Source organism: Haematobia irritans, chromosome 5 (genome assembly GCF_050003625.1).
Source record: "Haematobia irritans isolate KBUSLIRL chromosome 5, ASM5000362v1, whole genome shotgun sequence".
Classification (NCBI taxonomy): Eukaryota; Metazoa; Arthropoda; class Insecta; order Diptera; family Muscidae; genus Haematobia; species Haematobia irritans.
The window spans coordinates 142321145-142348381 of NC_134401.1; the positions used below are offsets into that span (position 1 = coordinate 142321145).

The following is a 27237-nucleotide window of genomic DNA, read 5'->3' on the forward strand; positions in this document are numbered from 1 at the left end:
AATATTTTCTTGGTAACGTTTTGTGTCAGCTACTCTGTACGGAAATATTATTCAATATACCCATTTGCAAAAATACAAAATATTGCGGACGATCAGGTCCACACGTTTCTGTCGTTTGAATCAACAAAAAATATTTTCGATTGAGTTGGTAACGATTCGTGCCACCTACCCTATACGGAAATAATGTTTGTAAAAATACAAAATATTACGGACGATCACGCTTTAAAGGCAAGATAGTAAGACTCTCACTCTATCTCAATGACAAGGGACAACTATTATGGAACACCTGTTTATAGGTTAGGTAAAGTGAGCCCGATGTATCAGGCTCACTTAGACTATTCAGTCCATTGTGATACCACATTGGTGATAGCCGAGTCCAACCGAGTTTTACAGACTCAAAATGTCTACAACATCACTGAAGGGTTAACACTCTGTTTGGAAAACAACTTGAAGATTTGTCAGAGTTCTTAATTGAACCATCACTCTTTTTATTCAAGGCGTGTATGCCCACTATTGCACTACGGTAGTAAAAAAAATTCTTCTGTACGTATATATTATATATATATTCTAAAACATATTTTAAAATATCATATACATACAAATTAATATTAAAATAGGTAAACAATATATGTTATATAATACATTTTTTTTTGTTTTTGAAAAAATCCATAATCCACATAAACGAAAGACTTAAGACACAAACTCTTTACACAAAACTTGGCAAAATCCCACATTTATTTATTTTATAAACCTGATGCCATTTCGATTATAGCAAGTATTAATATAATCCAATATATACTCTGAATTGTTTATATCACAAGTTACCAAAAATGTGAATGTACAAATTATAGATTTGCATAGTTAATGTTGGGTTCCTGCCATTCACATTCATGACTTTTTCACAATTCTTTTAAATTTTTTTTTATGTTTTGTTATGAGATTTGTTTTTATTTCTCTCTTTTTTTTTTTGTTTCTAATTTTTTTAAACTGTAATCATGGGAATTTTCAAATCATTTTTTAATTCCTTGTTTGGTTTATTTTTTAAATATTTTTTGTAATTTTCTTTTTTTCGTTTAATTATTAATGTGTTGTTTTAACGAAATATTTTTTTGGTCTTTCAAATTCTTTTCAAATATTTGCCAATATGATATCATACATGTTTTCAATCTTTTTGCTTCTTCTTCTTCTTCGTTTTGAAGTAACTATAGCAGACAAGTTAACCGAACAGCCCTGCTTTAAAGCAAGGTTAGCAAACACATGCACTAACACAGTCACAATACATTCAACCGCAATATATTAAACAGCAACAACAATAACATCATATGGGTAGAAGATTTACGGCAGTGCAAAATCTCAAAACGAGCTCTCACACATACAATGACAAACAAATGGACTCTGAGGTAAACCGCTTAACAATTTGTTAGCACTTTCAAGCACTTATATACACACACATACAAACAAACATTTCCTGTTTTGGGATCAGCAAAAAATAAAAAACCAGACCAAAACGGCAATTCGTATAGAGGCTTAGGCAAAAAAAAAAATTAGCCAATGTGTTATAATAAAATTAAAAAATAAACTTTTAATATAATATTCTTATACATATTTTTAAATATCTTTGGTATAAGCAGAGACACACACCTTTTTTTAAAATGATTTCTGATTATATGGAAAATGTGCTAAATAATTTTTTATTGATGGCCAAAATATTAGTTTTATTTTTTTTTTGTATTTTTTTTTTTAATTTTTTCTTAGCAAAAACTCATGTTTCAATGTAAATCCACGACCAGCGCTACAAGACGGCAGTCGAAACGGCAAAAAAGTCCAACACAATAACTGCCCGTAAGAAAACACGCGCGTGCGATTCGTTTATACGTTGTGCTCACTACACCAACCTGGCTCAGACTAACGCTTGTTGCTCGTGCCATAAGATGGAAAACCGTAAGACAGTCATACTCACTCATACACCAACTCAGTGAAGTCTTAACGGTGTGTTATAACAAACATGCCAATGACAAGAATACTCTTGGCTTATACTGAGTTTTAAAGATTCTCTTATAAGACCACTTGGTAGTATCGACATTAGAGCTATTGACGTTACGTTTTGTGTTTGTTTCTCAAACAAATAACCGGTCTTACCAAGTTTGGGAGTATTTGCAAAATGAGCTAAGATCTTATACTGACGGGGGCTCTCGTCATAAGTTAGTGTTAATAACTAATCCATATGACTATGGTTAAGGCATAAGAGCAGGGCCGAATAGGGTTATTCCACATTATAACATATTACTATTGGTTGATCATTTTTACATGCTTCAACACCATGAGTATACTAACTTTGTCATCGGAGATGGCGCCGGTAAGTACTTAGCTTTACCGCCTCGTGCAAGAATTCGCAAGAATTCTCATAAACGATAATAGTCGAAATTTAAGACGTATTTTAGCTTTCTTTTCATGTAAGTGCCATGTTGCTGATCATGTCATGAAAACTGGCAAATTTCCCAGTGCTCCGAAGTTCAGAGAGCCTGATGCTCCGAAGTTCCCAGCAAAACAGCGTCGTCAAAAAAGTAGTGAAAAAGCTCTTTTTAGGATCCGGAAGTGGTGCAAAATTGGCGCAGATGCGATGAATTTAACAGGGTCTTGTCATAGGACGGATGACGGATCATTTCAACAGCCGTTGCACTTAATTTGCATCACATCTTAAGGTCCGAATTCAATGTTTTGGATGTGAATTATAAAATTGTGTGATATTTGGCAAAATAAATAATTTTTATAAATTTTTATGATTTTTAATGCATTCTAATGCTTCAAATATTTGACATCAAATATTTTTAACAATTTGCAATTTTTCTAGAATGGATTTAGAATTTTTTTTCGACAAAATTTAAATAAATTGTACCATTTTATTAATTCTTACTCTCTTTTTAACCTATTTGAAGCAAAATAATTTAAAATTTCTTATTAAAAATATGAAAAAAGCGAGTTTCAAAAAGTTGAATCAAAAGAACTTCCTGTGTAGTTAAAATAAAGAACATCTTTGGGAGGGCATTTTTGGAAGTGCGTTTAAAGTTGTGCCTTTAGAAGAACTTCCAATTTTTTTGCTGGGATCTTAAGTCTCAAGTTGTCTTTGGTTTTACAGTGTGGCTGATATCTATTGCAACCAACTTAAAGTTGCTACCATTTCTAAACCGCTCGTCTCACAGCTGACAGCTTTATTTCAGCGACTGTTAATTTTATTATTTACAAGCTTACTGAAGCATTTAACATGCTATAGCTTTGTATTTATTTGGAAAACCACAAGTGGCTACTGTTTCGCGTACCTTTGCTTATTACCGATGATATTAGAATTAGTACATCGCGTTCAAATCGTGGACAAGAGCATATTTAATGGAAATCCACGCAGCAGTAGTGGAAAACATGCTCATTGAATCTGGGGCAAGGTTTATATGGGGGCTATACCTATAAGAAGTCTCATGTGGCACATTTGCAATACAATGACAACTACTTCTACCAAGTTCCAAGTCGATAGCGTGATTTCAACAGACGAACATTGCTATCATCAAAAAACGTAATCGTAATATAAGTAGATTTTGGGATCTGAGACCAATATTTCGATCTGTCACAAACGGAATGAGAAAGTTATACTAACTAGTCCCCAGACCTATGGTGGAGGGTGTAAAAATAAGCTTGGACTAAAGCCATTGATTTTCAAAAAAAAAAAGAAAGAGCTCGATACACAAAAAATTGAGTCTGAAAAGAGAAAAGGAGATGCTTCGGTTGGACGATAGTGACCATTTACTGAATTTGGGTTTCTCCAATGAGAATTCATTCCAAATAGAGCAGTTGGTGGAGGTGTAAAAATAAGCTTGGACTAAAGCCATTGAATTTCCAAAAAAGAAGGAGCTCACCGATGCACAAAAAATTGAGACTGAAAAGAGAAAAGGAGATGTTTCGCTTGGGCGAAAGTGGCCAGTTACCGAATTTGGGTTCCTCTGAGAACGAGAATCTATTCCAAATTGAGCGGTTTGTGAACAAACAAAATGATTCGGTTTATCCGCCAAAGAGATCAGCGGGAAATGTACAACTTTGATTGGCCACCAGAACTCGCCGTAACGGGCGATGGTCGGTCCCCGCTCGTATTCATAGAGTCAAAATAAATGCCGAATATTTTTGGGAAAATGTTCTAAAAATAGTAGTGAAGCCAACCCAACAGGACTCAACACAATCGCACTCAGCACGCATCAAAAGATACTTCTTCGCTTCATTTTCTCCACACAATGGGTACCGAAATCTACGGATCCTCAATCCGTTGGGAGGTTTGCGCCTGGATAGTGACGTAGGTACTAAAAAAAGTATTCAATCATCTTAAGACGACGCAATGCGGAGGATGTACCAAGATACCACAGAACCATATTCATGCGTGTGATGGCTTTGTCGGCCAGTTAGAATAAATCTAAACAGATTCAAAAATTTTATGTTATTCCGGCATTTGTACAATAAAAAAATTAAAAAAAAAAAATACAGCGCTTTACTTTGCTACATTACATGTCAGCCTTGGACCCAGAAGCAAATTACCCATTATAGACCTTATCACATCGTACATAAATTCAGTATCCTTGTACACAAAGAAAAGTTTATTAAAATTCAGCCAACGAAAAATTTTCATTGATATAACGAAACATTTTTATACCCACCACCATAGAATGGTGACGGGGATATAATAAGTTTGTCATTCCGTTTGTAACTCATCGAAATATCTATTTCCGACTGTATAAAGTATATATATTCTTGATCAGGGAGAAATTCTAAGACGATATAGCCATGTCCGTCTGTCCGTCTGTCTGTCTGTCTGTCTGTTATAATCACGCTACAGTCTTCAATAATAAAGCAATCGTGCTGAAGCCAGGTCAAGTTCGAAGATGGGCTATATCGGTCCAAGTTTTGATATAGCCCCCATATAAACCGACCTCCAGATTTGGGGTCTTGGGCTTATAAAAACCTTAGTTTCTATCCAATTTGCGTGAAATTCGAAATCTGGAGGTATTTTATGACCACAAAGAGGTGTGCCAAATGGTGAGTATCGGTCCATGTTTTGGTATAGCCCCCATATAGACCGATCTCCCGATTATATTTCTAGGGCTTCTAGAATCGATAGTTTCTATCCAATTCGCCTGAAATTGGAAATCTAGAGGTATTTTAGCACCATAAAGAGGTGTGCCAAAAATGGTAACTATCGGTTGATGTTTAGGTATAGCCCCCATATAGACCGATTTCCCGATTTTACTTCTTGGGCTTCTAGAATCCGTAGTTAAAATTTGAAATCTAGAGGTATTTTAGGACCATAAAGAGGTGTGCTAAAAATGGTGAGTATCGGTCCAGGTTTTGGTATATCCCCCATATAGACCGATCTCCCGATATGGGGTCTTGGGCTTATAGAATACGTAGTTTTTATCCAATTTGCCTGAAATTGGAAATCTAGAGATATTTTAGAACAATAAAGAGGTGTGCCGAAAATGGTGAGTATCGGTCCATGTTTTGGTATAGCCCACATATAGACCGATCTCCAGTTTTTACTTCTTGGGCGTCTAAAATCTGTAGTTTTTATCCAATTTGCCTGAAATTAGAAATCAAGAGGTATTTTAAAACCCTAAAGATGTGTGCTGAAAATGATGAGTATCGGACCATGTTTTTATATAGCCCCCATATAGACCGATCTCCAGATTTTATTCTTGGGCTTATAGAAACCGTAGTTTTTATCCAACTTGCCTCAAATTGGAAATCTAGAGGTATTTTAGGACCATAAAAAGGTATGCCGAAAATGGTGAGTATAGGTCCATGTTTTGATATAGCCATCAGATAGACCGATCTCCCGATATTACTTTTTGGGCTTCTAGAAACCGTAATTGTTGTCTACTTTGCCTGAAATCGAAAATCTGGAGGTTTTTAGGAATATAAATAGGTGTGCAAGAAATGATTTTATTTTTAGGCTTCTATAATCCGTAGTTTTTTAAATAATTTGCCAGAAATGAGAAATCTAGAGGTATTTTAGGATCTTAAATATGAGAGCCGAAAATGGCGTGTAGTGGTCTATGTTTTGGTTTATCTCCCAAATAGACCGATCTCCCGATTTTACTTCTTCGGTTTTTAGAAACCATAGTTTTTTCAAATTTGCATGAAATTTTAAATCTAGAAGTATTTTAGGAACACAAAGAGGTGTGCCGAAAATGGCGAATATCGGTCCATGTGTACTGATAATGAAAATTGATTGAAACTGAATTATAGTTTCCAGATTTTACTTCTGGTAATCATTTAAATAATGGGGGTAAAAATCTACAGATGTTAGATTTTAAATCAAGGCGTTATTTCATCGTTTTCTTTCAAACTTGCACACGATGTTTATGATTCCTCTAAAACTCAAACAAATATGGTTCTTATAAATCCAAAAATCTGATCTAGTCTTCATAGGTAAAATCTTTGAATTTATCTTCGGGAAGTGTACTGGTTGAACTGATCTGCTTGTCATCAAATCCCCCTGAAATTTTCACATGAAACTATAATATTTGATTCATGGTGGTGGGTATTTAAGATTCGGCCCGGCCGAACTTACTGTTTTATATACTTGTTATTAATACAATGGAAATATTCGTTAATTGTACGTCACGTTACGTTTATTAAAAGAAAATTTGTTATAATAACGAAAAGTTTCGTTGTATTAACGAATTTCTTTCATTGGCTGACTTTTAACGACACATTTCGTTAATATAACGAAATTTTTTTTATTAGTGTGGGTTGCTGTATTTGTACAATAGAATACACACAAGACAATGTGCTATCTATGTACAATACTACATTTTCACAAACAACTTCAATGGAAATTTCACCCAGATTAGATTAAACTCGCGGAAGCAGGAGTCTCAACGGTTATAGGAAGAGCAAAATTGGTCAGAGATTCAATCACACAGATTTTGAATGCTGTGATTTTTCTCTTTTATGGCTACATGCGCTTTTTGATAACGTGCAACATCAACGGTTCCACTGGCGACATCAATAAAGTGGCAAAAATCCATAATCTACTAGTGAAGGTCCGTCGATTGTAAGACCTTAAAATAGTTGATACAGTTGTCATATATTGCACGAAATTTTATACATGAGATAGGGAAGGATCTATAAGAGTTGAATTTGCTCACTCAAGACAACAAACGTAACTGTTAGACCATGTGAAATCTACGCTTTATGCTCTTTAGTCGCAATCTATCATCGCTATCCGCCACATAAAAGAAAAGTCAATCCACAAAATTGCATCCGATGAACATTCTTCAAAACGGAGAAGGCCTTCAATTGGTCGGAAAGGTAAAGATCAGCGTTTTCTGCGATTTACAGAGTTGAAGAGTAAAGGTATTATAGGGCTTTATTACGAATTGCTGTTGCTATATTCAAAATAATCGAATGAAGAATGTAACGTCTACACAGAAACAGGCTAAAGAAGTCGCAATGGCGCTGAGTGAAGTGTGTCGATTTGAAAGTAGGCTATATTTTAGAATAAATCGCCAATTTTCCAAAATTGTTGTATTTGGTTTTTCGGCTAAGTACTTATCAGAACAACTTCGTAGACAAATCGTGTTAGGTAATCTCAGCCAAGCTCAAGTGTTTTGTAAAATACCCCATACAAAGAAATAACAATTTACCTTCATTTTTAACAACCCAGCAAAAAAATTTGGAAGTTCTTCCAAAGGCACAACTTTAAAAGCACTTCTAGGAGATGCACTTCCAATGATGTTCTTAATTTAAACTACCCAGGATGTTCTTTTAATTCAATTTTTTATAACTTGGTTTTTTATACTTTTAATAGGTACTTTTAACTTTTTTTGTTTCAAATAGGTTAAAAACAGAGTAAGAATTCATAAAATGGTAAAAATCATATAAATTTTGTCGAAAAAAATGCTAAATCCAATCTGAAAAAAATGTGAATTTTTGAAAATATTTGAGGTCAAACGTTTCCGACAAGCGTTAGAATCCATTAAAAATTATAAAAAAATATAAAAATTATTTATTTGACAAAATATCACAGAATATTTTAATTTTGATCCAAAACATTGAATTCGGATCACACCTAAAGAAGTGATGCAAATTCAGTGCAACGGTTGTTAAAATGGAGGACTTCCGTCCTATGACAAGCCCATGTTAAATTCATCGCTTCTGCGTCAATTTTGCACCACTTCCGGATCCAAAAAGAACATTTTCATTACTTTTTTTGGCGACGCTTTTTTTGCTGGGAAGATATAACTAAAACGAATTTAGTGGCCCATACACCATTACCCTTTACCCAAGTAGAAGCTTCTAAGCTCTAATCAAAAAAGAAAACAACAACGATTGAGTGTTAAATCATCTTCTTAATGTTCACACTCTTACATTATTCCTCAAAATTTCCACACTCATTTCACCTCTCATTCTCTCAACGGTGACTTCATAATTTATCATCTAGTCATCATCTAATGACACTGCAGCACAACGGCACGGACGAGGTGTAAGAAGAGTAGTAGTCCACATCGCGTAGGTAGTATGAGCTCAGTTGTCGTCATGGTTTGCTGGATTCATTTTATGACTATGATGCTGTTTTTATTTCCACTATGTCCAGATCACATTACAGAGTTAGTAAAACGCACTCCATAGTTTCTTATCGTAATCATCTACTCTACTCTAAATGGGCTTATATCTTGGCAGTGTGAATCTCAATCCTCTTGGCCAGAAAACGAAACCCACAATGCAACCCATAAAGCAAAGCGTAGAAAAACCCAACCGCACAGTTGGGTCTAAACCTAAAGTTAGTCCATGTGATAGTTAAAATTGAAGTTTTATATCTGAATTTTCGGTCATTTTCTTTTACGTTGCAGTAGGGAGTTGAAAATAATGGGGAAGGTGTGTGTAATCGTCGCTTACCAACCTTTGTTAAGTTGGCACACTGACAAAAATATTTACTTAATAACCGAAGACTATGAGACCCACTATTGAAACGTCTATAAAAATGTGATCAGAGTGCATCTCAATATTTTTACCCGAATAAAATAGTCAAAATTTGAAAAATTATTTTCGCCAATATGGAATTAGGCGATATTTTGATCCAAATGAATCCTTTCATAAAATATAAATTTGATATTAAGCTTTTTGGAAAAGGAAATTAAAGAAAATAATCCAGATAGAAATCTGTACACTCCTAGATATACATGTTTCCATACTGGCGGAAAGGCAAATCCTTCAGTATACATCCGGCGGTGTAAGATGACTTTTGGGGTCTTATATGCTGATTCGGAAAGTCATATCTTTCTACCATCACTATCAATTGGTTAAATAAAATTAAAACATTTTTTCATTTCATTTACCATAAATTTAATTTTTATTGAATTCATTAAAAATTTACAATTCAAAAACATTGAATAGATTCGCCAAATTTTTCTTCACGTGTATTATTCAAGTACTCATTTAGCTGCAATCAAACATCCATTACAAGTTAACTTGTTGCACTTGAAGGTGGTCTATTTTTTACGATTATTCTGTCTGTTTGGTAGATTGGTGGTTGGTTGGCATTCAGGCTTCATATACATCACCTGTTTTGGCCGTCTGCCTTTCGTATTGACGTTACATGCTCTCAATCTTTCATTCATTGCATTAATATGAGTTGTTGTAGCTATTGCTGTTGTCGGGTGATAAGGTGGGAAGTTGTTTCTGCTTCGATGCACATTTGCTTCCACCATAAATAGAAAAATTTGGGGGGTTTGGTCTTTTTATTTTCATTCAAAATAAGGTTTTTTCTCATTCTCAAAAAATTAGTGCATCTGTGTGATGTGAATATTTCGGCCAGTTGTAATGTATGAAGAGGGAAGAAAATCATTATCATTTTGTTTTTTTTTTTTTCTTATTTAAAACTATAACGGAAATATGATTGTCTTTGGCATGTCTTTCTGAATTCCGATCCATTATAGCCATTGTTAGGTACTGGCTTCCATATTTCTCCCCCCTTTGTTGTTAGGGAATTTTATTTGTATTGTTTTTTTTGTATGGCAGCTTACTCTCCCCACACCCTTGCGATTGATTGTGGCCCCATTAACACATGTAATAATTTTCAGATCTTTTGTTGATGCCGAGATTTCCAACATTAAATGAATTGTTTGATGATGGAATGACAAAGCGACCTTCAAAATATTACCTTAAGACAATGGGATTTAAATTCACGGTTACATTTGATTATTGATGCAATCGTAAATATTTCGATATTAATGGAATTGGTAGCATTATGTGAGTGGGAGCAGAAATGGAAGAATCTTCCAAGTCGTCTGATTCAATCAACGTGCTATAAATGAAAAATTAATAATATTATTATTTTTTAAATGACGCCTACTCTTTCTACCCCTTCCCCATGTATTGTGTATTTTTATATTCTTTGTAAAACTCTGATTAAATATTGTGGCATGGTTTAAGAACACATAAATATGAGACTGAAAGTTTCACAAGGTTAAAACTAAAGCCCATGTACAAAGAAGCCGACTGATTTTATGGTCACCTAAACATATGAAGTATTAGAGATTTTACACTGAAACAAAAAAAAAACACCCTAAGAAAACTGATCCTTAATTTTATACAGTCCCATATACAAGGTTTTCCAAAAAGGGGGACATTTTATATCATCCGGAATATGAATCTCTAAGCCTGTTGATAGTCATTTAGCTGACATTGATTTTCATTATTAACAGAATATATTCCTCTTTATTATGATATAAACATCCGATCATTTATCTCAAAAAAGCACATTGAACACCAAACCAACACCTCTAACTGAAAAACTTTTTACCTACTATACCAGCAAAAAATTGTAGCCAAACAAGCAATGAAAATGTTTTTCTTGGCTTCGAGAAGTGAATACGAATACTTTTCAAATATTCTAATGCTTGTCTGTAACATTTGATCTCAAATATTATCAAAAATTTTGAATTTTTCTAGAACGGATTTAGAAAATTGAAAAATCCACCAAAACCGAAAAACTTTAAATTGTTATATGAAAAACTTCTTTTGCCCATATCTCCTAAACTAAGCGTCCTAGAGCGAAAAGGACTTAATTCGTGGCCAGCCCCAAAAATTTGAAAAATCCACCCAAAACCTCAAAAATGAAATTTTTATATGAACAACTTCTTTTGCCCATATCTCCCCAACTAAGCGTCCTAGAGCGAAAAGAACTTTAATTCGTGACCACCCCCAAAAAATTTAAAAATCCACCCAAAACCCAAAAAATTGAAAAATTGAAAAATCCACCCAAAACCTAAAAAAAATTTAATTTTTATATGAAAAACTTATTTTGCCCATATCTCTTAAACTAAGCGTCCTAGAGCGAAAAGGACTGTAATTCGTGACCACCCCCAAAAAATTTAAAAATTCACCCAAAACCTAAAAAAAATGAAATTTTTATATGAAAACGTTAGCCATATCTTCTAAACTTAGAGTCCTATAGCGAAAAGGACTTTACTTCGTGAACACCCAAAAAAAAAAAATGAAAAATCCACCCAAAACCTAAAAAAAAATAACTTTTTATACGAAAAACTCCGTTTGCCCATATTTCCTTAAATATGCGTCCTAGAGCGAAAAAGACTTTATTTCATGACCACCCCCAAAAATATTAAAAAATTTTATATTTATTTATAAATAATCATTATTTCTACTACTTTTTATTTTTTGTGATATTTTGTTGAATCAATTTTTTTTCTGACAGTATTTATGAAAGAATGTTTTCTTCCCTCTACTTAAGCTATTTTCTCGAAACCAAACAAAAATATTTACTTTTATACTGATTTATTGCATACACACCATGATAGTTAAAACCTAAATTCCGAAAATCTTCTAAAATACAAATGAAAAATTTCTTTTGTCCATATCTCCTTAAATATGCGTCCTCGAGCGAAAAGGACTTTAATTCGTGACCACCCCCAAAAAATTGGGTGGAAAACCTAAAAAACATTAATTTTTATATAAAAAACTTCTTTTGCCCATATCTCCTTAAATATGCGTCCTAGAGCGAAAAGGACTTCATTTTGTGACCTCACCCAAAAAAATTTAAAAATCCACCCAAAACCTAAAAAATTTAAATTTTTATATGAAAAACTTCTTTGGCCCATATCTCCTTCCATATGCGTCCTAGAGCGAAAAGGACTTCATTTTGTGACCACACCCAAAAAATTGAAAAATCCACCCAAAACCTAAAAAAAATTAAATTTTTATATGAAAAACTTATTTTGCACATATCTCTTAAACTAAGCGTCCTAGAGCGAAAAGGACTGTAATTTGTGACCACCCCCAAAAAATTTAAAAATCCACTCAAAACCTGAAAAGGTGAAATTTTTATACGAAAAAATCCTTTTGCCCATATTTCCTTAAATATGCGTCCTAGAGCGAAAAAGACTTTATTTCGTGACCACCCCCCAAAAAATTTAAAAATTCACCCAAAACCTAAAAAAATTGAAATTTTCATATGAAAAACTTCTTTTGTCCGTATCTCTAAACTAAGCGTCCTAGAGCGAAAAGGATTTTAATTCGTGACCATCCCCAAAAAATCCACCCAAAACCCCCAAAAATTTAAATTTTTTGATATTATAAAGTTTTATATTTATTTATAAATAATCTTTATTTCTACTACTTTTTTAATATTTGTGATATTTTCTTGAATCAATTTTTATACCCTTCACCACTACTGTGGTACAGTGTATAATAAGTTTGTGCATTTGTATGTAACGCCAAGAAATAGTGGTCATAGACCCATCTTTTAGTATACCGATCGGCTTAGAATTAAATTATGAGTCGATTTAGCGATGTCCGTCTGTCTGTCTGTCTGTCTGTCTGTCTGTCCGTCCGTCCGTCTGTCTGTATATGTAATTTTGTGCACAAAGTACAGCTCGCAATTTAAGTCCGATCGTCCTCAAATTTGGCATAGGGCCGTTTCTTGGGACAGAGACAATCGCTATTGGTTTTGAAAAAAATCGGTTCAGATTTAGATATAGGTGCCATATATATTTATCACCGATGTGGTCATAGTTAGTGTGTTTATCAACCGATTTTCTTGAAATACCGTACATCCAAATATTTTATGAATCTTGAAAATCTTGCAAATATCAGCCAAATCGGTTCAGATTTAGATATAGCTCCCATATATATCTTTCGTCCGATTTAGACTCATATGACCACAGAGGCCAAAGTTTACTACCGATCTTCGTGAAATTTTGCACAGAGGGTAGTATTGACATTCTACCAATGCTTGGTAAATTTGATTGAAATCGGTTCAAATTTAGATATAGCTCCCATATATATCTTTCGTTCGATTTGAACTTATATGGTCTCAAAAGCCAGAGTTTTGCCCTGACTTACTTCAAATTTTGCACAAGCGGTACTTTTAACGATACTATTGTATGTGCCAAATATGGTCAAAATCGATTCAGATTTAGATATAGCTCCCATATAAATCGGTTCAGATTTAGATATAGCTTCCATATATATTTTTCGCCCGATATGGACTTATATGACCCTAGAAGCCAGAGTTTTGGCCCAATTTGGTTGAAATTTTGCACAAGGAGTACAATTTGTAATATAGTCATGTGTGCCAAATTTTATTGAAATCTGTTCAGATTTAGATATAGCTCCCATATATATGTTTTTCTGATTTCGACAAAAATGGTCAAAATACCAACATTTTCCTTGTAAAATCGCCACTGCTTAGTTGTAAAAATGACTCTAATTTTCCTAAACTTATAATACACATATATCAAAAATAAACTTTTGCGACGTTTCCTTAAAATTGCTTCAGATTTAAATGTTTCCCATATTTTTTTACTAACATTGTGTTCCACCCTAGTGCATTAGCCAACTTAAATTTTGAGTCTATAGATTTTGTCTATCAAATTCTGTCCAAATCGAGTGATATTTAAATGTATGTATTTGGGACAAACCTTTATATATAGCACCCAACGCATTTGACGGATGTGATATGGTATCGAAAATTTAGATCTACAAAGTGGTGCAGGGTATAATATAGTCGGCCCCGCACGACTTTAGGCTTTACTTACTTGTTTTTTTTTTTATGACAGTATTTATGAAAGAATGTTTTCTTCCCTCTACTTCCCTTTTCTCGAAACCAAACAAACATATTTACTTTTATACTGATTTATTGCATACACACCATGATAGTTAAAACCTAAATTCCGAAAATCTTCTAAAATAATCGTGATGTGAACCCATATCTAACGTATTGCACTTAAACTTGGCTTCTTCATGTCTAGTGCTGTTGTCACAATACACCATCGATTGATCCTTGGTTATAAATTTCAATCAGTTCCTATACAAAATCAAAACAAAAAAATCCATAATCCTCTAAAAATTATTGAATTTTAAAATTTACGATTTAAAATCGTGTTAATTGTATGCTGACGTTGTGAATATATTTTCTACTTTTATTCGAAACGATCAATTCTTTCATTCATGAATTCAAAACGTTGAAAAAAAACCTAAACTCTTCACTGACGACATTTAAACTACCTGAACAGCAGCACTCGTCTAGAATATCGTAATGATCAAACCGAAAAGTGCTACCAACAAAACACCGGACAATTAACACCAAGCAAAGTCACCTTTTGGCCCTGTGTAGTTTGTTGCGTAGAAAAGGTGGTGACTTTGTCGTACTGAAGTCAATGTACGACCCCTCATACGACGACGACTCATGCCATCATAGTTTGAAGTAGTAGAAGAGTCTCAATATAGCATGTAAATCAAAAGCATAGGTATGAGTTTTGTCGCTATCACTGTTTTGTGTGTTAATGCGTATGCGGGGGTGGGGGGACATTGACACTTGTCCAAAAGTGCCAGAGAGCATAACTATCTATGTACTCATGAGTATATGAGGTGGGTTAGATTTTATAAACAAAACACATCCACATTAATAGGCATATGTTGCATTGTGTATAGTAAAGAGTATCTCAATTTCCTTCAAGCACTCACCTGTAGAGAATTTCATTATATGTATACTCTAGAAGTCACTCGCCTAGTTGCTAAAAAAACCTACGTAAACTACTATACCCGGTCTTATATGTGTAGACGAGGCATGTTTTTTTTACCTTCTATAAACCAATATTCATTGAAATATTGACGAATCTTATTAGAATATCATTACAACCCCCCATTGAAGATAGAGTTAATCAAATATGCGTGTTATTTTCCTCTTCTCCTATGTTGATTTACGATTTACAGAGAATTTAATACCAGCAGCAACAGAGTGTATAACACCTCTCGCACATCGTCGTCATCATTTTGTGTGTGGGTGAGATGAGGTTACCAAACGAATGCTGTCGTTTACCTTTAAGATAATAAATAGGAATTGTTTAAACCTGGCTGTAGTCGAAGCTTATATACCCTGCATAATGGTTTTGAATCTCCCATAGTAGGATCCTATGGCGAACAAGTTAAATAAAGGTCTGTGTTCTGTCGGTCTAAAACTCGTATAACTTTCTTTTTGGTGAAATTCTTCGGTGATCTAGCTATGTCCGTCCGTCTGTTGACAGCACGCTAACTTCCGAACGAAACAAGCTATATGCTTAAAACTATTGTTATAGGTCGGATGGTATTGAAAATGGGTCATATCGGACCACTTTTAGGTATAGCCCCCATATAAACCGTTACCCGCTAGAAATTTGGTACGTGATATCAGTACATGTTCTCTAATAGCCTCACATAAACTGGTTCATATGGATTCATTGTCATATATAGTCTCCGTAAGGAGAAAAGTTTAGTTTTATTCTATTTCACTCAAAGATAAATTGATTGGTGATGGAATTGAAGCGTGATTTCGCTAGACAGTCAGATTTAAATGTGAATAAATCTCTTCTTCTCTGTTTCTCGTACCATTGATCCTTATTATTGTACTGATAATATTGCATCGCATTCAAAAAGTTAAAAAAACGGCAAAAAACAAAAACAGAAATTATCCGAAAAGTGAAGACCACATCCACGCTGCAGTGGTACAAAATATATCTCGAAAACGGAAGCAACACATATTGAACAAGTATATACGGCCGTAAGTTCGGTCAGGCCGAATGGATTGCGTAGAAACTTCTAAGAAAGAATGTCATCCACAATCGAATTACTTGGGTTGTGGTATCTTAAAACTTCTTAACATCGTTTTCTAAATTGTGAGTTAGTCCACACGTGGTATATATTAGACAAAAAAGTTATGTATAGGTAAGTCTACAAATAATTACGAATCGATATGGACTTTTTGTACGATACGTAGAGAGCCAGAATTGAAATATGAGGGTCGCTTATGTGGGGGCTATATACAATTATGAACTTGATATGGACCAATTTTTATGTGATTGGGGATCGATTTATCTGAGGGCTATATATAACTATAGACCGATATGGACCCAGTTAGGCATGGTTGTTAACGGCCGTATACTAACACAATGTACCAAATTTCAACTGACTCGGATGGAATTTGCTCTTCCAAGTGGCTCCAAAACCAAATCTTGGGATCGGTTTATATGGGGGCTATATATGGTTATGGCCTGATATGGACCACTTTTGGCATGGTTTTTAAATATCATATACTACCACCACGTACCAAATTTCAACCAGATCGGATGAATTTTTCTTCTCCAAAAGGCACCGGAGGTCAAATCTGGGGATCGGTTTATATGGAGGCTATATATAATTATGGAATGATATGAACCAATTCCTGCATGGTTGTTGGATACCATATACTAACATCGCGTACCAAATTTCAACCGAATCGGATGAATTTTGCTCTTCCAAGGGGCTCCGGAGGTCAAATCTGGGGATCGGTTTATATGGGGCCTATATATAATTATGGACCGATTTCGACCAATTTTTGCATGGGTTTTTGAGGTACCAAATTTGAACTCAATCAGATGAATTTTGGTCTTTCAAGAGAAATCTGGTGATCAGTTTATATGGCGGCTATATATAATTATGGACCGATGTTGACCAATTTTTGCATGGTTGTTAGAGACCATATACTTACACCATGTACTAAATTTCAGCCGGATGTGATGAAATTTGCTTCTCTTAGAGGCTCCGCAAGCCAAATCGGGGGATCGGTTTATATGGGGTTATATATAATTATGGACCGAGGTTGACTAATTTTTGCATGGTCATTAGAGACCTATACCAAAATCATGTACCAAATTTCAGCCGGATCGGATGAAATTTGCTTCTCTTAGAGGATTCGCAAGCCAAATTTGGGGGTCCGGTTATATGGGGGCTATACGTAAAAGTGACCGATATGGCCTGTTTGCAATACCATCCGACCTACATCAATAACAACTACTTGTGCCAAGTTTCAAGTCGATAGCTTGTTCCGTTCGGAAGTTAGCGTGATTTCAACAGACGGACGGACATGCGCAGAATTTCACCACGACCTAGAATATATATACTTTATGGGGTCTTAGATCAATATTTCGATGTGTTACAAACGGAATGACAAAGTTAATATACCCCCCATCCTATGGTGGTGGGTATAAAAATGAGCTTGGAGCAAAATAAGTTAGGCTGGAAAGAGCCGTAAGTGGCCAGATACCCAATTTGGTTTTATCTGATGAGAGGCCATTCCAAATCGGAAATAATTCTGCCAGATAAAGACATAGTCACATTTTTTTTGTGTAAAAGCTGATATTTTTTTCTAAGTTTGAATGTTTTTGAGTCCCTAGTGCGTCCACGTGCTGACCTATAGGCGTTGTAATGGGCCACCACGTAAATATGAAGTTTTATTTTAGCTGCCAAATCCTCAATTCTGAACCAATTTCGATGCGAATATCTCTAATAGTCGCGAGATATGGGCCTTACAATTTATTGTTGTTTTTATGGAGAAGTTTAAAGAAGGACCGTTTTTTGGGCGGATTCTTATTTTCTCTCTAACTGCATTCCATAAAAAATTATTCGCATATTAGAGGAAACAATTGGGTGCCTAGGAGTTTTAGGTTAAACGTTGTAGCCACAATTTGGCAGATTTTTTCGAATTTTGAAAAATGTATCTGCATTCTTTCTGTCGTAACCTTTTTTTCGACTTCATCCAATATATGTTTCTTATAGAACACTAAATAAGGATACGTTTCAAGCTTTTTATCGCCCATTTTGGCAGTAGTATATGAGTTCTTCTAATCCCAAAATCAGCAATTTTTAAAAGAATTTTTTTTATTTTAAAAATTCTCAAATGGTAAATCTCCAAATACTAAACCGAACTCTTTTCCAAAAAGCCTCTTATGTCCACTAACTAACTCTAAAAGCTTTCAACATCATACGGGTAAACAGCTGAGAAATTGCAAATTATTAAAAATTACTCTTTTTTAACACATGGCCCCATTTTGAGGATTTTTTATACGAATTTTGGGACCAATATTTCTTAAAACAATTTTTCCCGTAAACCTCAGTAAAACTCATAATGATATCATAACTCATTCAAAAATTATAAAAGTTTCAATGCATAATAATGTTGGTTGCCGATCGCATTCATCGACCGTGGGGTCAGTGTAAATGCAAAATGTCCTAAACACAGTATTGAAGCAATGGACAGACAAATATTTTGACCACAGACCATGGACATTCCAATATGTCTCAGAACCATTGCATTCAGCATACGTCAACAAAGATCGGTTAAAAAGGAGGTTCCTCACTTCATTTCTTCAGCACAATGGCCACCAAAATCTCCGGATATCAATCCGTTGGACTTATGCGCCTTGGAACTTGTGGAGAATAAGATTTCAGGTATAGCGTAACAAAAATCATATTCGTGATATTCGAGAACTTAAATTAGGAGATCTGCACCAGTATTACTTTATTTGACAAGACGTCCCGATTAAATAATTCAACGTGTAACAAATGAAATGACAAAAGAATGATACCATGAAAGGTGTAACGACAGCAGAAAACTAAGGCGAACTTGAGAGAGATCTCGAGAATATTTATTGGAAACAACAATAGCAACAAAACCTACTCCATATGATGACTGCCTCGCACAGTGTTATGATTACATGCCTTAAATGTTGGCAACGGGGGAGTTTAAAAAATGGAAGACCATTTTGAGGCAACAATAAAGAGATTATTTCTGGCTACATTATATATTGTCCACAGCGCATTAAACTTTACAAGAAATTCTTAAATCAGAATGCTTATATAAAAACTTGTAAAAATCAGATTGCCCCATTACAATAGAACTTTTAATGTCGAAAGGTATTTACTAAGGAATTTATATTAAAAATTGCTTTAAGCGATAAATCTTAGAGATATATACCGGGAAATAGATTAATTCTGAGATATGATTGTCTTCATTGCAATGGACTGTCAAGAGACAACCTACTCGATTTGGCTCGAGTATATATTTATTTACAATCACAAACTCTTTTATTAATTCCATATTTATAACAGATTACTAACACTGTACACTTCTAAGGGGCTCTTGAAATATACCTTTGTTTATGTTTTGTTTTTGTTATTTTTTTACTAAACTTAAAACAGGCTATTACTGTTGCTATGCCATTCACTCGTATCGCTTGGGTGTTATTGCGAATTTTTATTACAGACTTATACCTGTGGAGCCATACTATAGCGGGCAATGTCTAGAACAACTTCTCTTTTATTAATTTTTGAGTCAATAGATAGCAGAAGAGAAACTAATTCTGAATATATCTGAGGAATCTCATAATTCTTAGAAGCAACGAAGCGACGGCAATAAGCGTAACTTGTTGTCGACTATGCGTGTGGGTTGTGTAACATGAAGTTTTACTAAGAAAAGATAACAACATATAAATATATTGCAATAATTAAAAATAAACAGAGTAAATTTAAGTAAAATAAACTGGAGCACACCAAATTATTTAGAACTTTTAATAATAGCAAAAAACAAAAGTAAATTAATTGACATCGATTATATAGTAAAATCGATGCCAATTAAATAAGATTTTATTAACAATTAAATTTAAGCTGAATTTATTTAATTTCCTCAATTCAAATTAAAATGACCTTTAATTAATTATTAACTATTGTATATTCGAAATGAAATTTTACTGTTAATATTTAATATAGTACAATTGAATTCTATCAATTTTAATATAATTCAAGTTCATATATATTTAATTAATGTAAACTAAATGTGAAATGTAATTAAGTCAAACTAATTATAATTATATTATTTATTTCATTTTAAGTTAATTTTACAGAATTTAGTTTAAATTAATTCAGTTTGGTTATTTACATTTTATACCCTCCACCATAGGATGGGGGTATATTAACTTTGTCATTCCGTTTGAAACACATCGAAATATTGCTCTAAGACCCCATAAAGTATATATATTCTGGGTCGTGGTGAAATTCTGAGTCGATCTGAGCATGTCCGTCCGTCCGTCCGTCTGTTGAAATCACGCTAACTTCCGAACAAAACAAGCTATCGACTTGAAACTTGGCACAAGTAGTTGTTATTGATGTAGGTCGGATGGTATTGCAAATGGGCCATATCGGTCCACTTTTACGTATAGCCCCCATATAAACGGACCCCCAAATTTGGATTGCGGTGACTCTACGAGAAGCCAATTTCATCCGATCCAGCTGAAATTTGGTACATGGTTGATCTCTAACAACCATGCCAAAATTGGTCCATATCGGTCCATAATTATATATAGCCCCCATATAAACCGATCCCCCGATTTGGCTTGCGGAGCCTCTAAGAGAAGCACATTTCATCCGATCCGGCTTAAATTTGGTACATGGTGTAAGTATATGGTCTCTAACAACTATGCAAAAATTGGTCCACATCAGTTAATAATTATATATAGCCCCCATATAAACCGATCCCCCGATTTGGCTTGCGGAGCCTCTAAGAGAAGCAAATTTCATCCGATCCGATTGAAATTTGGTACATGGTGTTAGTATATGGTCTCTAATGACCTGCAAAAAATGGTCCACATCGGTCTATAATTATATATAGCCCCCATATAAACCGATCACCAGATTTGACATCCGGAGCCTCTTGGAAGACCAAAATTCATCTGATTCGATTGAAATTTGGTACGTGATGTTAGTATATGGTATCCAACAACCATGCAGGAATTGGTACATATCAGTCCATAATTATATATAGCCCCCAGTTGAAATTTGGAACGTGGTGTTAATGGTCGAAATCGGTCCATAATTATATATAGCCCCCATATAAACTGATCCCCAGATTTGACCTCCGGAGCCCCTTGGAAGAGCAAACTTCATCCGATTCGATTGAAATTTGGTACGTGATGTTAGTATATGGTATCCAACAACCATGCAGGAATTGGTTCATATCAGTCCATAATTATATATAGCCCCCAGTTGAAATGTGGAACGTGGTGTTAATGGTCGAAATCGGTCCATAATTATATATAGCCCCCATATAAACCGATCCCCAGATTTGACCTCCGGAGCCCCTTGAAAGAGCAAACTTCATCCGATTCGATTGAAATTTGGTACGTGATGTTAGTATATGGTATCCAACAACCATGCAGGAATTGGTTCATATCAGTCCATAATTATATATAGCCCCCATATAAACCAATCCCCCAGATTTGACCTCCGGTGCCTTTTGGAGAGGAAAAATTCATCCGATCTGGTTGAAATTTGGTACGTGATGGTGGTATATGATATTTAACAGCCATGGTAAAAGTGGTCCATATCAGTCCATAATCATATATAGCCCCCATATAAACCGATCCCTAGATTTGGTTTTGAAGCCTCTTGGAGGAGCAAATTTCACCCGAGTCATTTGAAATTTGGTACATTATGCTAGTATGTGGCCGTTAACAACCATGCCTAACTAGGTCCATATCGGTCTATAGTTATATATAGCCCTCAGATAAATCGATCTCCAATCACACACAAATTGGTCCATATCCAGTTCATAATTGTATATAGCCCCCATATAAACGACCCCCATATATTAATTCTGGCTCTCTACCACGTATGGACTAACTCAAAATTTAGAAAACCCAAGTAATTCGATTGTGGATGTCAGTCTTTAGTACAAGTTTCTATGCAATCCATGGTGGAGGATACATAAGATTCGGCCTGGCCGTATATACTTGTTTAATATTGTTGAATTTCAATAAATTTAGTTCAGTTCAATTTAGCCTAATTCAATTCAAATAAACTTAATTTAATATAATTTATGAACACTTTATTGAAGGACCTCGTATGAAAAAAGTACACTTAAAAAAAAGATTTCTTGTTTTTTGCTGAGAATTGAAGACGCATTTCTCTGATATAAAGTTGTTATTCTTGTCCAAAAGTCGATAAACTTTTCAATGAATTCGTTTTGTCTTTATATTAAAGCGATTCGACTTAAAAATGGGTATCTTTACATGAAAAAAAAAAAAAAACATTTCGTATAAATTTAAATTTTTTCATAGTATCAAGTAGGCGAAACTTAATTTTAAATGTATCCTTTCATAAATTCTCCGCATCTTTGGAACCGGGCATGCTTTTTTCAGATTTGGTTTAAAGTTTAATGTAACTGTTTTGAAAATGGGATTAGTATTTAAATTTATTTTATTTATTAACATCCCAGCAAAAAGGGAGCCCCTGTGGTGTAATGGTTAGCATGCCCACCTTGCATACACAGCGTCGTGGGATCGAACCCAGTTTCGCCCAAACACCGGTGGATTATCCCACCTCAGTAATGCTGGTGACATTTCTCAGTGTTTCAAAGCTTCTCTATGTGATTTCATCTGTCCTATGACAATCGCTTTTGCGCCAATTTTGTACCACTTCCGGATCCAAAACGAATATATTCACTACTTTTTGGCGACGCTTTTTTGCTGGGATAAAATAATTGAACTCAATTTAATTCAATTTAGTATCTCCTTCATCCTTCTGAACTGAAATTCCAATCAATTCAATGTTTGACATCCTCATCTAAATATAGTTCCATGAATAATTCCGTTGACAATGATCTATGAAAATTATGGATATTCTACACGGACTCATAGTTATTTTGACAGGTCTTACCTACAGCCTATTCAAAAAAAAAAAAATAAATAATAATAAATAATGTTAAGAAACCCCCTAAAAAGAAGACACAAAATAAAGATAACAAAACGCTCTTTTGTTGTGGAAACGAGAGTAGGTAGTTTATTTCTTTAAGTAAATCACGTTCTTTTGCAGCTGGACAGACATAAATGACTTGGAGTATTTGTGTTATTTTTCTTTAATAAAAAATAAATAAAAAGGAAATAATTCCGTCGAAAAAGAGTCATCGAAATATCGTGATGAGACCTTTGTTTATTGTATTCCCATAGATGCATGCGAACGTGCAAGTGTAAGTGATTCTAGACAGGATTATTCCTTTTAACGCCAGACTGTGAAACGTTGCGATGTTGACTTAAAATGTGCCTATTTTGTTGCATAAGAAAATTTACACACCCATGGTAGAAAGGGCTTACTGTCGGCTTTCCACAGATACTTTGTCCATTTTGAAGTGAAAAACTGTTCAACCGGCCATTGTTAACAACTAAAGTACACAATCAACAAAGGGTTAGTGGGGAAAGATGGACGATCACATTGAAAATATTTACGCATAGCTGCCATACTCCCATTGCATTCCTTTGGTAAGTTGTTGGTGATGATGAAGATCACTGGCAATGGTTTGGGCCAGGCTCTTGAAAACTCTGGAATCGTAGTGTATGTTCATAAGACTCGCTTTGGCAAGTCGACTTACACTGTACATGAGTTGCTCCTTTAGCCCTGGAATAGGTCTAACTAAACAGATTGTCTTTCATCCAGTTGTCCAAGTATATACGCGTTGTTGTCTTTTGGTTTACATTTTTTATTTGAAATTTATTTTTAGAATTACTAATATGCACAAAAAATTTACGACATATATGTGTGGCACTTATATCAAACGCCCATACAGTGAATGATAAAAGTATTTGCTATATTTTAAAATGATTGTGAAAAAATCCTCAAATTAAGAATATCATTCCGATTGAATATTTACAGTTAGAAAATGTGAAAATTATAATTAATGTTTATTGGATCTTATAGTCATTTTACTGTATTCAAACTTTTAAATTTTAGTGTTCTATTTATAAATTCTCTTTCGATTATCTTTACTTTTATAGTTGGCCTACTGCTTTAACTCTACATTGATTTTACGGCAAGAGACCTGCGATGATAGGATCACGTCCTTTTATATGTTTGGAATAAATTTTGAATAAATCATTGAATTTTCAAATATGATAGTCTGCTCAAAAGAATTTTGTAGGGGCAAGTTCAATGGTTATGAACATTTTTTTTATACATAAAAGAAGGGTGTTGCCCCTGGAGTGTGATTTAAATTTAAAAGGAAGCGACTGAAAATATTAATAGATTCTATGAAAAAATAAAACAAATACGTGCTAAGATTTCTTTCTGTCAAAGACAAATGTTTCATTCTCTGTAAAATTCAAGCAAATGAGTTGTTTTTACAAATTAATACAAATTAAATTAGATTTTTATTCACATTTTTATAAGTTTATTTATAAAAAAAATAATACTCCAATATTTCAGACAAAATTTCTCCATTTAAACCCCTTAAAAATTATAATACATATTAATAGCGATGTTATAATAATCTAACATAACATGGTCCAGTACTATAATTCATAAGATTCCATCTTGTTGTACTGGAAATACCATCCAATAAATGAAATGAAATGAAAAATTAAATGATTAAACAAGTATATACGGCCATAAGTTCGGCCAGGCCGAATCTTATGTACCCTCCACCATGGATTGCGTAGAAACTTCTACGAAAGACTGTCATCCACAATCGAATTACTTGGGTTGTGGTATCTTAAAACTTCTTAACATCGTTTTTTGGGAGCCACCGTGGTGCAATGGTTAGCTTGCCCGCCTTGCATACACAAGGTCGTGGGTTCGATTTCTGCTTCGACCGAACACCAAAAAAGTTTTTCAGCAGTGGATTATCCCATCTCAGTAATGCTGGTGACATTTCTGAGGGTTTCAAAGCTTCTCTAAGTGGTTTCACTGCAATGTGGAACGCCGTTCGGACTCGGCTATAAAAAGGAGGTCCCTTGTCATTGAGCTTAACATGGAATCGGACAGCACTCAGTGATAAGAGAGAAGTTCACCAATGTGGTATCACAATGGACTGAATAGTCTAAGTGAGCCTGATACATCGGTCTGCCACCTAACCTAACCTAACATCGTTTTCTAAATTGTGAGTTAGTCCAAACATGGTATATACTAGACAAAAAAGGTATGTATAGGTAAGTCTACAAACAATTACTAATCGATATGGACTTTTGCACGGTACGTATAGACCCAGAATAAAAATATGGGGGTCGCTTATATGGGGGCTATATACAATTATGAACTTGATATGGACCAATTTTTGTGTGATTGGGGATCGATTTATCTGAGGGCTATATATAACTGTAGACCGATACGGACCTAGTTAGGCATGGTTGTTACCGGCCATATACTAGCACAATGTACCAAATTTCAACTGACTCGGATGAAATTTGCTCCTCCAAGAGGCTCCAAAACCAAATCTCGGGATCGGTTTATATGGGGGCTATATATGATTAAGGACTGATATGGACCACTTTTGGCATGGTTGTTAAATATCATATACTACCACCACGTACCAAATTTAAACCATATCGGATGAATTTTGCTTCTCCAAAAGGCACCGGAGGTCAAATCTGGGGATCGGTTTATATGGGGGCTATATATAATTATGGACCGATGTGGACCAATTTTTGCATGGTTGTTAGAGACCATATACCAACACCATGTACTAAATTTCAGATTTCGAATGAAATTTGCTTCTCTTAGAGGCTCCGCAAGCCAAATTTGGGGGTCCGTTTATTAGGGGGGTTATACGTAAAAGTGGACCGATATGGCCTATTTGCAATACCATCCGACCTACATCAATAACAACTACTTGTGCCTAGTTTCAAGTCGATAGCTTGTTTCGTTCGGAAGTTAGCGTGATTTCAACAGACGGATGGACGGACGGACATGCTCAGATCGACTCAGAATTTCACCACGGCCCAGAATATATATACTTTATGGGGTCTTAGAGCAATATTTCGATATGTTACAAACGGAATGACAAAGTTAATATACCCCCATCCTATGGTGGAGGGTATAAAAATAAACAGTGAAAATCTCGTTATATTAACAAAATTGTCAGTAAAATTGGAATTTTCATAATTACAACGAAAATTTTCATTAATGGAATGAATTTTAAACTTAATAACGAAACACTTCATACTATAAATAACATTTTGGTAGGCGGTGGCTGCTGCTCAGCTCTTAATTTCGGATTTTATATAAAACACACGCCAGCCTCAGTCAAATGAAATACAGCAAATTTGTCATTGGAGGTTAAAATTAGCTACGCGAATTTCATTCTCTAATCAGAAGGCATAAGCGACGTCTTGAGAATAGGTCTCAAGACATCATTAAAATTGAGCCAACGACATTTTTTCATTGATACAACGAAACATTTTCATTAAGACAGTGAAGTTTTTCATTTATAGTACGAAACGTTTCATTGTTTAACAGAAAATTCGTTATAATAATAAACAAATTCGTCATATTTGCGAATTTGTTTCATTGCCTCAATTTTAATTACATATTTCGATGATTTAATGAAGCTTTTTCTATCGGTGTAGTAGTAATTTTAGATAGGGCACATTTGTTTGACCTATTAGAGAAAGACTTCTTTTATGCTACGAAAAATTGGCACTCGTTTTTAAGGATATGACACTACTTTTTCAGTGTGGCTAGAGGCATCCCAACAAATGATATTAGGCGAATTGAATTGTTCAGCCTTCTCGTTGAGACATACATATACGGCAGTCTATGACTGGTTTCGAGTTACGAATGGAGAGTCTGAAGACTTCAATGCAAGTTGACTACTGAGTATATATTCATGGCAATATTTGCTGGAACAATTTATCTGGCTAAGATAACTCTCTCATTGATAACATTTCAGCCTCAAAAACACTATATCCCAGCAAAAAAATTTGGAAGCTCTTCTAAAGGCACAACTTTTAAAGCACTTCCAAAAATATCCTCCCAAAGATGTTCTTTATTTTAACTACAGAGGAAGTTCTTTAAATACGATTTTTTATAACTCGCTTTTTTATATTTAAATGGGTATGTTTAACTTTT

General features: G+C 34.5%; 1 protein-coding gene and 1 long non-coding RNA gene across 2 annotated transcripts in view; one reads left to right on the plus strand and one right to left on the minus strand.

Moving 5' to 3' along the window:
- Positions 1-1909, minus strand: part of pio (zona pellucida domain-containing protein piopio) — a 141803-nt gene extending 139894 nt beyond the window's left edge. The window contains exon 1 of the mRNA XM_075309531.1: positions 1642-1909. The gene's annotated coding sequence lies outside the window, so the exon portion shown is untranslated. The remainder of the gene's footprint in view (positions 1-1641) is intronic.
- A 306-nt stretch (positions 1910-2215) lies between these two features.
- On the plus strand, positions 2216-2780 carry LOC142241756 (uncharacterized). Its single transcript, XR_012723797.1, has 2 exons — positions 2216-2356; positions 2442-2780. It is a non-coding gene; the product is annotated as an uncharacterized LOC142241756 (long non-coding RNA).
- Positions 2781-27237: the final 24457 nt, after the last annotated feature.